The sequence below is a fragment of the Scyliorhinus torazame genome, chromosome 5 (assembly GCF_047496885.1).
Source record: "Scyliorhinus torazame isolate Kashiwa2021f chromosome 5, sScyTor2.1, whole genome shotgun sequence".
Taxonomy (NCBI): domain Eukaryota; kingdom Metazoa; phylum Chordata; class Chondrichthyes; order Carcharhiniformes; family Scyliorhinidae; genus Scyliorhinus; species Scyliorhinus torazame.
Window position 1 is genome coordinate 169,428,854 of NC_092711.1, and position 13,952 is coordinate 169,442,805.

The 13,952-nt window shown below is 47.1% G+C and overlaps 1 long non-coding RNA gene across 1 annotated transcript; it reads left to right on the forward strand.

Annotated features, from left to right (window-relative positions):
* The first annotated feature begins 5,031 nt into the window (after positions 1-5,031).
* On the forward strand, positions 5,032-13,952 carry LOC140420582 (uncharacterized). Its single transcript, XR_011946457.1, has 2 exons — positions 5,032-5,148; positions 7,992-13,952. It is a non-coding gene; the product is annotated as an uncharacterized lncRNA (long non-coding RNA).

A 13,952-nucleotide genomic window follows, 5' to 3' on the forward strand; every position in this document is an offset into this window, starting at 1 on the left:
CCCTCCCCCCCTCAGGCAGGCCCTCTATTCTCACACATTGCCTCCTTGACCAGTTCTGCAGGTCCCCTATCTTAGCTCTGAGCCTATTGTTGACCTCCGTCACCCTCCACAGCTCCTCGCCCATCGAGGTGAACTGGTCACTGTGTTGTGACAGTGTCTCCTCCACCCTCTTCAACTTCTGTCCTTGCTCCCACACTTCGACCGACGTCTTCATCTCTGCCGCCTTTACCAGGGCAATCGCCTCCTTCACCCACTCTAAAGTGAAGCTGTCATCCCCCTCCGAAGCACCTCTAAATGCTTGGCAAACAGCCTTTCAAACTCCACTGTAGCGATAAGACCCTGTTTGTGCTAAAATGACTGATTGCAGGCATGATGGGAAAGTCTTGGTCAAATTGAAATGAGGCCTGGTACCTTTTGACTGGTGACGTATTGAGTCTGCAATGCATTGATGGAAAAGATTTTGAAATGCCGAGCAGAACCTGAGTTAACACCTTTAACTACAATGTCTGAAGAATGGGTCTATAGTTAGAAGAAAGATGTCATTCAACAGTTCGAAGTAGAGTAAATTTGACCTGTCTGAGACACGGGTCAGAAGGAGAATAAGAACCAAGCATCGAAGATTCCGTTTCAGCGACAATGGAGGATCAACCGGGACAAATAGGTGATGGCTCAGAGAATAGAACAGACCTCTGAGAGGAATGTGGCCAATTCAGTTCAAAGGGATAATATCTCCTTATGTCTGAAGCTCTGACATCACCTCGGTCAGAGTTTCCCCGGTGAGGGGAGCGGCCCCACCCGATGACCCAGCCCCCATCATCTTCCCTCCTGCAGGACTCACAGCAGCACTCGCTGGCGGACCTTCGCTCACCCCCTTCTTTCCAACACCTTTCCTCTGGGACTTAGTCAGCCTCCTTATGACTTCCCTCAACAACTCATCTAAAAGCTGTCCCAAAACTGGGCATAAACATCCTAAAATCAGAGGCTCTCGCAGGAGCCACCTAACGAGTGACATCCACCGACATGTCATCGGAAGTCCCCAGAATGAACAATATCAATATGACACCAGCATCTCCATATTAACAACAGGCCATTCATCTGCTGTCTGTGGACAGAGGTTCTCTCAGTCAGGCAGCCTGCTGGCACTGGGGAGAGGACATTGAAAAATGTTCCAGGTGTGGGAAGGAATTCAGCCAATCCTCCAGCCTGTTGACACACCAGCGAGTTCAAACTGGGGAGCTGCTGTTTACATGTTCTCTGTGCAGATAGAGAGTCACTCACTCATCCCACTTCCTGACACACCAGCGACTTCATGCAGGGGTTGGGCTCTGCTGAGAGAAATATTCACTCTATCTGAGCCCCTCAGAATTACACACAACTCAATTCAATCTCCCCTCAGCCTCCTCTGTTCCAACGAGAACAACCCCAGCCTCTCCAATCTTTCCTCATAGTTAAAATTCTCCATCCTGGGTAACATCATCATAAATCCCCTCTGCAGCCTCTCTCGTGTGATCACATCCTTCCTGTAATGTGGTGACCAGAACTGTCCACAGTGCTCCGTCTGTGGTCTAATTGGTGTTTTAAACAGTTCCAGCACAATCTCCCTGTTCTTATATTCTCGGCCATCGGCTACCAAAGGAAACTTTCCCACCTGCCTTCCTAAGCACTGATAACAGAGAGTGAGAGGCAGCTGAGAGAGAGAGGAACACCAGAGACTGCGAGAGGCTGGAGAGAGAGAGAGGAGAGAGAGAGAGACAGTCTAGTCAGTAACAAAAATAAGTAATGAAATTGAGTTCCGACACGATATGCATGAACTGACACCACTTTATTGACAGATGGACAAGGTAGTCATTGCACTTGAATTAATATGATTCACTTTTGGAATTGAATGAATTAAGGGTCAGATTAACTATATCATAATTACCCAGTATCAGATAGGTCTGTTTAATACAGAACAGGGTTAAACCCAGTGTCCAATATTACAGGTCTCTGTGGCTGTTGGACGCCTGGTTCCACTGGGCAGCTGACAAGTCCACAGCTTCAGTGAACTCATGTACCCAGGGTCTGTTTCTGAACCCTCATCACAACATATTACCTGGTTAGTTATTATGGGAGGAAGCCCTGAGGCGAGTCAATGCATCCTCGTCCTGTGCCAGGCTCAGCATAATACAATTCAAGGTGGTCCATAGAGCGCACAGAATGGGGGAGCGGATGAGCAGATTCTTTGAGGGGGTGGAAGATAGGTGTGGGCAATGTGCGGGCGGACCTGTGAACCATATTTATTTGTTCTGGGCATGTCCGAGGCTGAGAGGTTTCTGTCAGGGGTTTGCTGACCTCATGTCAGAAGTATTAAAGGCGAAGGTGGTTCTGAGTCCAGAGGTGGTGATCTTTGATGTGTCAGAAGATCCGGGAGCCCAGGGGGTGGGAGAGGCCGATGTTCTGGCCTTTACCTCTGGTGGCCCAGAGACGGATCCTACTAGGATGGAGGGACTCGGAACCCCCGAGGTCGGGGTTATGGGTTAGTGACATGACGGGGTTTCTCAAACTTGAGAAAATCAAGTTCGCCTTGAGGGGATCGCTACAGGGGTTTGTCATTCATTGACTTCTTCAAGAAAAATTAAGCTGTCAGCAGGGGTGGGGGGGGGCATGGGGGTTTGAGTAAGGTTAGGAAGACCAGTGGAAAGGGGGGGCTGGGGAAGGAGGTCCTGTTTGTAAGCCATGTTGGCTGGGGTTTGTTACTGGATGGGTGTGTTGTTTATCTTGTTTTGTTCCTTTTGATACCTGATGGTTAAAATTGTTGCAATTATAAATGCCTGAATAAAATATTTTCGAAAAAAGAGAAACAAATGTTCTTCTTTCTACTGATTCCAGCTCCTACAAGAGGTCACAGCATCTCCAGCCCTCAGCTCAATAGAGAGACAGCCAGTTGTCTGAGGCTTAAATGAGAAGTTGAAACTTGTGGCTCTAAACCAACTGTGCAAGATCTCTGTAAAGATCAGTAATTAAAAAAAATAAACTGTAAACCCAGTGAACAAATTAAAGAGTCATAAGACAAAAACTTCAAGTTTTATGACTTTTCCTGCAACATACAAACTAGAAACAACAATGCCTAAACACTATTAAAAATGGAATGTATCCCGTAAATTATAAATAGAATGTTGCCCTTTTACTTTTAACACAATCAAAAATCACACTCCATGGTAACGTCGCTGAAGTTTTCACTCAATTCTCCTGGAACCAGTCCAATGTGACTCTTCGTTCCTGTGTTTACTTCTATTCTATTCCTTTGCCTGACTTGCAATCCTTAACCCCGGAAGTGTCTTTTGCAGTGTTGGTTCTCCTGATGATATTCAGGTCTGGATATAATAATAATAATCTTTATTGTCACAAGTAGGCTTACATTAACACTGCAATGAAGTTACCGTGAAAAGCCCCTGGTCGCCACATTCTGGCGCCTGTTCAGGTACACAGAGGGAGAATTCAGAATGTCCAAATTACCTAACAGCACACCTTTCGGGACTTGTGGGAGGAAACTGGGGCACCCGGAGGAAACCCATGGAGACACGAGGAAAACGTGCAGACTCCGCACAGATAGTGACCCAAGCCAGGAATTGAACCTGGCACCTTGGCACTGTAAAGCAACTGTGCTAACCACTGTGATACCATGCCGCCCATAACCAAGTGACTCTTCCAAATCCTGAAGTCTTTTTTTCTGCAAATCATCGTCTAATATCATGTAAAATGTATTCACAAATGGAAAATAAGAACAGACAATTCTAGTTCCTATGAAACATTCTTTCCTCTCTCATTCCTCAAAAGCTGTAAATCGCCATCCAACACACTCTTTCTCCATTCTCACTATGCTGTATATAATATTTATCCTCCCAATTCTCTAAAGGTGCTGATTCAGTCCGATTGACAGATCCATGCTCACTGCTTCCCGTCCTGCACAGAGGCCTGAAATTCTCCATGCAGACTGCCAGACAGAAATATGTCTATATTACTGAACTCAAAATGTGTGCAACATACAAACTGGATTCACTTCCTTTCTCTTCAGCTGCTGCATGTCACCAACTCCCCCCAATGAGAAAAGAAATGGAAAGATAAAGTAGACTTGGAGCAGCTGCTGCCTCTTGTGGGGCATTCTAGAACGAGAAGAGGGAGCAAATTCAAAACAGTTGAGGAGAAGCTTCTTCCCGCAAGGGCTGTGAATCTGTGGAATTCACGATCCCAGAGTGCGGTGGAGCTGGGACAGTGAGTAAATTTAGGGAGAAGTTAGACAGATTTTTAATTGGGTTGAAGAGTCACGGTGAAATCTCAGGACGGTAGAGATAAGGCCAGGATGAGATCGCCCATCATCGAATGGCAGAGCAGACTCGATGGGCCAAATGGCCTAATTCTGCTCCTGTATCTTATGAACTTATTAAGAAGTCTTACAACACCAGGTTAAAGTCCAACAGGTTTGTTTCAAACACTAGCTTTCGGAGCACTGCTCCTTTCTCAGGTGAAGGAGCAGTGCTCCGAAAGCTAGTGTTTGTGTTTGAAACAAACCTGTTGGACTTTAACCTGTTGTAAGACTTCTTACTGTACTCACCCCAGTCCAACGCCGGCATCTCCACATTATGACCTTATGAAAGGGGGAGACACTGATTTGCTGCCAGATGTTGCCCAGAGGACGAAGTTTCCGTCTGAAACTCTGTCCAACCTCCACATTGTGACATCACAACGGAGCTCGTCCTCCAAATCAGCCAAAAGGAATAATTCCGCTCCGCAGTGACGTCATTGCATTTGAGTGCACACGCCCAGCGCTCAGACACGGGAGCCCCGCCCCCACCCTTTGTTCCCCCCTCCCCCAACACATCCTTGAGACGGTTTCCATCCAACCGACTGACAGCTCCAGCTATCGATGATTCCCTCTCCCCTGGCCCGGGACTGCGCATGTGCACGTGAGCTCACATCCGCAGACCTTACTGCTGAGTTGTGACCAATGGGAAGATTGGAGGACCGGAAGAACTCTGCTCCTCCGCTAATCAGAGCTCCCCCATTGTCTCATTCCGGAAGCTGGACATGGAGGTTTCTGCCGAGCAAAGCTGTTGTTCCTGCACGCCTGAATGAGCTTGAGCTGCACACAGACTCCTGTCTCCAACATCTGTGAGTAAAACACTTTCTTTTCTCCACCATTTCTTTTCTTATTCTGACCTTCAATTGGTCACTTACAGCGACTGAAGGGAAAGGAAGTGAATCCAGGGAGGGTGCAGACTCTGGAAAGCTTGGCCCAGGTCTCTCTCTCTCTCTCTCTTAAAGACATTGACATCCTTTGCTCCCTCAGCTTGACACATTTATTTGTCTGGCTAAAAGGATGGTCTCTTTCCTAATGTTCACAATTAACAAGTTCACAAGGAAACCGGAGCACCCGGAGGAAACCCACGCAGACACGAGGAGAACGTGCAGAGTCCGCACAGACAGTGACCCAAGCCAGGAATAGAACCTGCCGCTGTAAAGCAACAGTTGGAGGGTCACGGAGAAATCTCAGGAAGCTAGAGATAAGGCCAGGATAAAGGGTTGCTTTCCCCAGGAGATGGCTGACATTTAAGGGGACAGTAAACAGGACATATGTAACCCAGCCAATTACTTTCCTATCAGTCTATTTCCATCATCAGCAAACTGATGGAAGGAGTCATCAACAGTGCAATCAAATAGCACTTTACTGAGCAATAACCTGTTCGCAGACGCTCAGTTTGGATTCCGCCAGGGTCACTCAGCCCCTGATCTCATTACAGCCTTGGTTCAAACATGGATGAAAGAGCTGAATGTCAGAGGTGAGGTGAGAGTGACTGTCCTTGACATCAAGGCAGCATTCGACCGAGTATGGCATCAAGGAGCCCCAGCTAAACTGGAGTCAATGGGAATCAGGGGGGAAACTCCGCTGGTTGGAGTCATACCTGGCACAAAGGAAGATGGTTGGGGTGATTGGAAGTCAATCATCTCTGCTCCAGGGCATCACTGCAGGAGTTCCTCAGGGCAATTTCCTCAGCCCAACTAACTTCACCTGCTTCATTACTAACCACCCTTCTATCAAAAGGTGAAAAGTGGTGATGTGCAGTCATCGACAAACAATGTGCAGCACCATTCGTGCCTCCTCAGATATTGAAGCAGTCCATGTCCAAATTCAGTAAGACCTGGACAATATCCAGACTTGGGCTGAAGTGGCAAGTTACATTTGCGCTACACAACTGCCAGGCAATGACCATCTCCTACAAGAGAGGATGTAACCAGTGCCCCTTGACATTCAGTGGCATCTCCATCGCTGAATCCTCCACAACCAACGTCCTGGGGGTTACCATTGACTAGAAACTGAACTGGACCAGCCATATTAATACGGGGCTAGGTCAAAGACTAGGAATCCTATGGCGAGTAACGCACCTCCTGACCTCCCAAAGCCTGTCCATCATCTACAAGGCACAAGTCAGGAATGTAATGGAATACTCTCTGCTTTCCTGGATGAGTGCAGCTCCAACAATGCTCAACACAATTCAGGACAAAGCAGTCTGCTTGATTGCTCCACCTTCCACGAGCATACAAACCTTCCAACACTGATGAACAGTGGCAGCTGTGTGTACCATCTACAAGGTGCACTGCAGTAACTCACCAAGGTTTCATACACAGCACCTTCCAAACCCATGACCACTACCATCTAAAAGAACAAGAGCAGCAGATACCTGGGAACCCCACCACCTGGAGGTTCCCCTTCAAGTCACTCACCACCCTGAATTGGAAATATATTGCCGTTCCTCCACTGTTGCTGGGACATCATCCTGGAACACCTTCCGTAACAGCACAGGGATGTACCTATACCTCAAGGACTGCAGCGGCTCACTACTACCTTCTGAAGGGCAACTATGGATGGGCAATGAATGCTGGCCGAAGCAGCGAATCCAACATACCGCAAATGATTTTTTTAGAAATGTAATATCGGGCAGAGATATGTTGTTATATGGAATGTATTAGATATATTATTGATGGTTCTGTAATAAAATATGTCTTATTCTAGTTTTGTAATATAGTACTGTGCCTACAATATATATTTCCAGTCATACAGTCATTGCAGCACTGACCGAATCCATTTGGTAACACAAGTCAATGCTGACTCTCTGTACAGTAATCCATTCAGCCCCATTCCCCCTCGGTATCCCTGTTCCCCTGAAAACCTATTTTCCGCAAGTGCCCATCCTATTTTATTTTGAATTATTGATCATCTTGATCAATTATTGATTATGGGCAGCACAGTAGCATAGCGGTTAGCACAATTGCTTCACAGCTCCAGGGTCCCAGGTTCGATTCCCGGCTTGGGTCACTGTCTGTGCGGAGTCTGCACGTTCTCCCCGTGTATGCGTGGGTTTCCTCCGGGTGCTCCGGTTTCCTCCCACAGTCCAAAGATGTGCAGGTTAGGTGGATTGGCCATGCTAAATTGCCCTTGGTGTCTAAAAAATTGCCCTTAGTGTTGGGTGGGGTTACTGGGTTATGGGGATAGGGTGGAGATGTGGGCTTGGGTAGGGTGCTCTTTCCAAGAGCCGATGCAGACTCGATGGGCTAATGGCCTCACTCTGCACTGTAAATTCTATGTTCTATCTAGACTTCCACAACCCTTGTGGGCAGAGGGTTTTTGGTCATGAGCACTGCATGACTAAATAAAATTCTTCCTCAGATTCACCCCATCTCTAATCCGTAAATATAGTTAGATGGAGAGTCTCTACTCTTGTGCAGGTTGTAGTGAGTTTAGATTTGTTGAACAGCATCAATCAGCACCTTCATGAGAATTGGGAGGGTGAATATTAGATACAGGAGAGTGAGAATGGAGGGAGAGTGTGTGAGATTGAGATATAGAGTATTTGAGGGAAAGAGTGAGGAAAAAATGTTCGATAGAAACTAGAATTGTTTGTTCTGAATTTCTATCCTGTACTGACAATGATGATTTTTGTAAAATCTTTTTGCAGGAAGTTCGAACGAGAGGAGTTTTGGGCCGATATCTCAAACTAAACATCACGTCAAGAACTGACTGAGTCACTCAATTCTTGGGAACTGAATATCATCGGCTTTTGAATCCAGAACGAGAAATGTTTGTCTACTCTGTCTGCTTCAAGAGATTTTAAACATCAGTGTGTCTGGAAAAGCACTGAGACACACACACACACACACACACACACACACCCGTGTGAGACTGTTACAGAGCACTGACTGTGGAAAGAGCTTTAACCAGTTACACAACCTGAAAAAACACCACACCATTCATATCAGGGAGTGACTGTACACGTGTTCTGTGTGTGGACGAGGCTTCAACTGATCGTCCAACACGGTGAGAAGCAAGATCTCCCGGACCATGGAGAAACCATGGAAATGTGAAGACTGTGGGAAGGGATTCAAAGGCCCGTACGAGCTGGAAAGGCATCAACGCAGTCACACTGGAGAGAGGCCGTTCACCTGCTCTGTGTGTGGGAAAGGATTCACAGCCCCATGCAAGCTGGAAAGGCATCAACGCAGTCACAATGGAGAGAAGCCTTTCACCTGCACTCAGTGTGAAAAGGGATTTACTGACATAGGCAACTTGCGGAGACACGAACGAGTTCACACTGGGGAGAGGCCGTTCACCTGCTCTGACTGTGGGAAGGGCTTCACTCGGTTATCCCACCTGCAGAGACACCAGAGAGTTCACACCGGGGAGAGGCCATTCACCTGCACTGTGTGTGGGAAGGGATTCACTCGGTTATCCCACCTGCAGACACACCAGCGAGTTCACACTGGGGAGAGGCCATTCATCTGCACTGTGTGTGATATGGGATTCACTCAATTATCCAACCTGCTGAACCACAATGTCACTCACACCAAGAGCAGGCCCTTTAAATGCTCTGACTGCAGGAGGGGTTTCAAAAGCTCTCAGCTACTGATGTCCCACCAGCGCGATCACACTGAGGAGAGACCGTTCAGCTGCTCTCAGTGCACCAAGAGGTTTAGAACCTCATCCAACCTGATGAAACACGAGCGAGGTCACACCGGGGAGAGCACGTTCACTCGATCATCACTTGCTGAGCCACAATGTCACTCACACCAATGAGAGACCCTTTAAATGCTCCGACTGTGAGAGTGGGTTTAAAAGCTCTCGGGTACTGATGTCCCACCAGCACATTCACACTGAGGAGAAACTGTTCAGATGCTCTCACTGCACAAAGTGGTTTCAAACATCATCCACATTGCGGAGACACCAGCAAGTTCACACTGGAAAGAAGCCATTCACCTGCTCTCACTGTGGGGAGGGATTCACTCCGTCGTCCAACATGCTGAGACACCAAAGGGTTCTCAAGTGGTGTTGGGTTGGATTCTGCTGTTATTCCTGCTGTTAATCACATCCAGGACTGAACCTGGAGTGGGTGGAGGGGTTTGCCTCCTCGTCAACTCCTGCTGCTCGGACGTGGCGACCCTAGGGAGCTACTGCTGCCTGGACCTGGAATACCCGACTGTGAAGTACCGTCCATACTACCTTCCATGGAGTTCACTTCTGCCATCATCACAGCGGTCTACATCCCACCCCAGGCGGAAGTGAAGATGCCACTTGATGAATTGTACACCGCTATAAATAACAATGAAGCAGAATACCCGGAGCCTTGTTCATCGTGGCCGGGGACTTTAACCAGGCCAACCTCAAGAGTGTACTGCCAAAATTCCAACAACACATCCCCTGTCCCAACAGGGACCCCAACATCCTTGACCACTGCTACACAAACATCAAGGGCGCCTGATGATCCATCCCCTAATCGCACTTCGGAAAATCGGACCACAATACGGTGCTCCTTCTCCCCGCATACAAGCAGAATCTTAACGGGAGAATCCGGTTAAGAAGGTCAATGCAACGGAAGAGCTCCTACGCGACTGCTTGGAGTCAGTGGACTGGACCATATTCGAGAACAAGGGCAGCACGGTAGCACAAGTGGATAGCACTGTGGCTTCACAGCGCCAGGGTCCCAGGTTCGATTCCCTGCTGGGTCACTGTCTGTGCGGAGTCTGCACGTTCTCCCTGTTTCTGCGTGGGTTTCCTCCAGGTGCTCCGGTTTCCTCCCACAGTCCAAAGACGTGCAGGTTAGGTGGATTGGCCATGTTAAATTGCCTTAAGTGACCAAAAAAGGTTAGGAGGGGTTATTGGGTTACAGCGATAGGGTGGAAGTGAGGGCTTAAGTGGGAAGGTGTCGACTCGATGGGCCGAATGGCCTCCTTCTGCACTATGTTAACTCAGCAGCCAACCTAAATGAGTATGCCAGCACCATCACAGAGTTCATCAGTAAATGTGTAGAAGATTGCGTGCAAAAGAAGGTAGTATGTACATTACCCAACCAGAATCCATGGTTTCATTGGGAGATTCACTCCCGACTGAAGGTGTTCAAGGCAGGCAACCCTGACATTTTCAAGAAATCTGTATATGACCTCCGCAAAGCCATCACGGACTCCCAAGTGACGATACCAAACTAATCTAGAGTCGCAGAGTAACGACAGGGACTCTCGTCGGTTGTGGCAGGGCTTAAACAACATAATGGGCTACAAAGCAAAGCCGAGTAGAATCTTCAGCAACAGCGCACCCCTTCCCGACAAACTCAATGCATTCGATGCTTGTTTCGAGCAGGAAACCAACAAACCGTTGTCAACTGTCCCAACAGCCTTAGACACACCCATACCCACCGTCACAGCCTCCGAAGTCAGATCGGCCTTCTTGAAAGTGAACCCTCGGAAAGCGACAGGTCCTGACGGGGTCCCAGGTCGTGCACCCAGATCCTGCACGGACCAACTGGCAGGTGTGTTTGCGGACATCCTCAACCTCTCCCTCTCTGTTCCAAGGTTCCCATCTGCTTCAAGAAGACCACCATCATAGTAGTGCCAAAGAAGAATCAGGCAACGTGCCTCAATGACTATCATCCAGTGGCCTTGACATCGATCATTATGAATTGCTTCGAGATGTTGGACACATCTACTCCATACTCGCAGCATTCCTTGATCCACTGCAATTCGCATACCGCCACAACCGGTCCGCAGCAGAAGCCATCTCCCTGACCCTATACTCGCCCCTGGAGCATCTCGACAACAAGGACTCCTACGTCAGACTCCTATTCATTGACTACAGCTCCGCCTTCAACACCATAATCCCAGCCAAGCTCATATCAAAACTCCAAAACTTCGGACTAGGCTCCTCCCTCTGCAACTGCATCCTCGACCTTCTGACCCATAGACCACAATCAGTAAAGATAAATAACAACACCTCCTCCACAATGGTTCTCAATTCAGGAGCCCCACAAGGCTGCACTCCCTATACACACACACGACTGCATGGCAAAATTTGGCTCCAAATCCATCCACATGTTTGCTGATAACACGACCGTAGTGGTTGGGATCTCGAACATTTCCACGATAATCCTCAATACCGGGACCCACAAAGCTGTGTACTTAGCGCCCTACTACACTCGTTATACACATGACTGTGTGGCAAAATCTGCTCCTGCTCTATCTACAAGTTTGCTGATGACACGACGTAATGGGTCAGATATCAAACAACGATGAGACAGAGTCCAGGAGGGAGATAGAGAACCTAGTGGCATGGTGTAATGACAACAATCTCTCCCTAAATGTCAGCAAAACTAAGAAGCTGGTCATTGACTTCAGGAAGTGAAGTATCGTACACACCCCTGTCTGCATTAATGGGGCTGAGGTGGAGATGGTTAGCAGCTTCAAATTCCGAGGTGTGCACATCACCAGCATTCTGTCCTGGTCCACCCACATCAACGCTATGACCAGGAAACATATACTTCCTCAGGAAACTAATGAAATTCAGCATGCCCACATTGATTGCCACATGGGCGGCACGGTAACACAGTGGTTAGCATTGTTGCTTCACAGCGCCAGTGTCCCAGGTTTGATTCCCGTTTGGGTCATTGTCTGTGTGGGGTATGCATGTTCTCCCCGTGTCTGCGTGGGTTTCCTCTGGGTGCTCCGTTTTCCTCCCACAAGTCCCAAAGGACGTGCTTGTTAGATGAATTGGACATTCTGAATTCTCCCTCCGTGAACCCGAACAGGCGCCAGAGTGTGGCGACTATGGATTTTCACAGTAACTTCATTGCAGTGTTAATGTAAGCCTAATTGTGATAATTATAAAGATTATTAGCATTGACTTTTACCAATGTTTACAGGAGCACCATAGAAAACATCTTATCTGGCTGCATCACAGCTTGTGTTATGGGCCAGAAAACTCCAAAGTAGATCATGGAGTTCACCTGACCTACAATTGTTTATTGATTTTGGTTCCGATGAGCACAAGGGCTGCCTTTCAGGGGTTATTCAACAGAGGCCTCAAGCACTTTTAATCAAAACAAGCTTTATTCTACGAATTTAGTTAACATTTTTATAAACACACACAGTAAGCATTTTTATAAATTACAAACATAAATACCCCACACAGCTACAGTAATCTATGTATAACCCTGAATAAATTCCCCCCTTTAACTGTTCCAATTTAATAACACGATCCCATAAACCAGTACCTCCTTTTCAAAGGTGTGGCCCAGCACACAGCACTCAAGACCTGGTATGGATGCTCTTGTTTCCTTTCCAAAACAACAGGTTTGAATTCCTTCCAGAAAGCAATTATTTCTTTTCAAGTTATCAAGCAGTCTGGAAACCGCTTTTAAAATGAAGGTAGAGAGACAGGCCAAAATACTCCTCTTTCTGAGTACAGGAGCCAAAAATGTGAAAACGAAAGCAAAAAACTCAGAGCCACAAAACAGCCCCAAACCAAAGCAGAAGTAAAACCAACTCCCAGAGCCACAGCCCAACTCCACCCACACAATGACATCACTGAAGCCATGTGATAAGACAAAAACATTTCTTAAAGGGACACTCCCATGACACTTGGTATGGCAACATGCTCAGCCCAAGACTGTAAGAAACTACAGAGAGTTGTGAACACAGCCCAGTCCCTCACACGAACCCGCCTCCCAACCATTGACTCTGTCTACACCTCCCGCTGCTTTGGGAAAGTGGGCAGCAAAATCAAAGACCCTTTCACCGAGGTTATTCTCTTTTCCAATCTCTTCCATTGGGCAGGTGATACAAAAGTTTGAGAACTCGCAATAACAGATTCAAAACAGCTTCTTTCCGCTGTTACCAGACTCCTGAATGACCCGTATACTTCACCCGATGTCGACGTATTCAAATTGTGTATTTATCATATGTCCCATGTTTTTTCATGTATAAAATGATCTGTCTGTATTGTACACAGAACAATACGTTTCACTGTACCTCGGTGCATGTGAATAAATTTAATCAAATCAAACTTTGTTCATTCTGACACTTGGTAAAGTGCGAGGGTCGGAGGGTTTCTTTCTACTGGACTGGCCGGTCTCACGACTTTGCTTCCAGTGGGCTGATGCTCTTTGAGCCTGGGGGAGAACACATTTCCACTGGAATGATCCACAAAGGCTGAAGTACATTTATTTTATCCTGGATAGTAAATAGTGTTATTCCCCCCACTACAGGTGGATCTAAAAGAAACCAGATGTGTTTTTACAACTATCGACAATGCTTTCATGGTCATCGATGACTTTTAGTTGCAGATTTATAATTAATTTAAATTTCACCACCTGCCGAACCTGGATCCCTATTGCATTATCCTGGGTCTCTGGATTACTGGTCTGGCTATTGTTTTCCGAGATGTGTTTTGTGAGAGATGAAGTCACTATAGCCAATAAGTGAGCTGTTTTCGAGTTGTTTCCTTGACGTCCTGTACTTTCCCACTAACCTGCAGACAGAACAGCAGCAACTGTACTGTGTATAAACGTGTGTTATTGTAACTACTCCCAGAGATGCTTCGGTTCGCTGAAGCATTCCCTGCATGTTTGTAATAAAGATTCCTCAACTTTAACCAA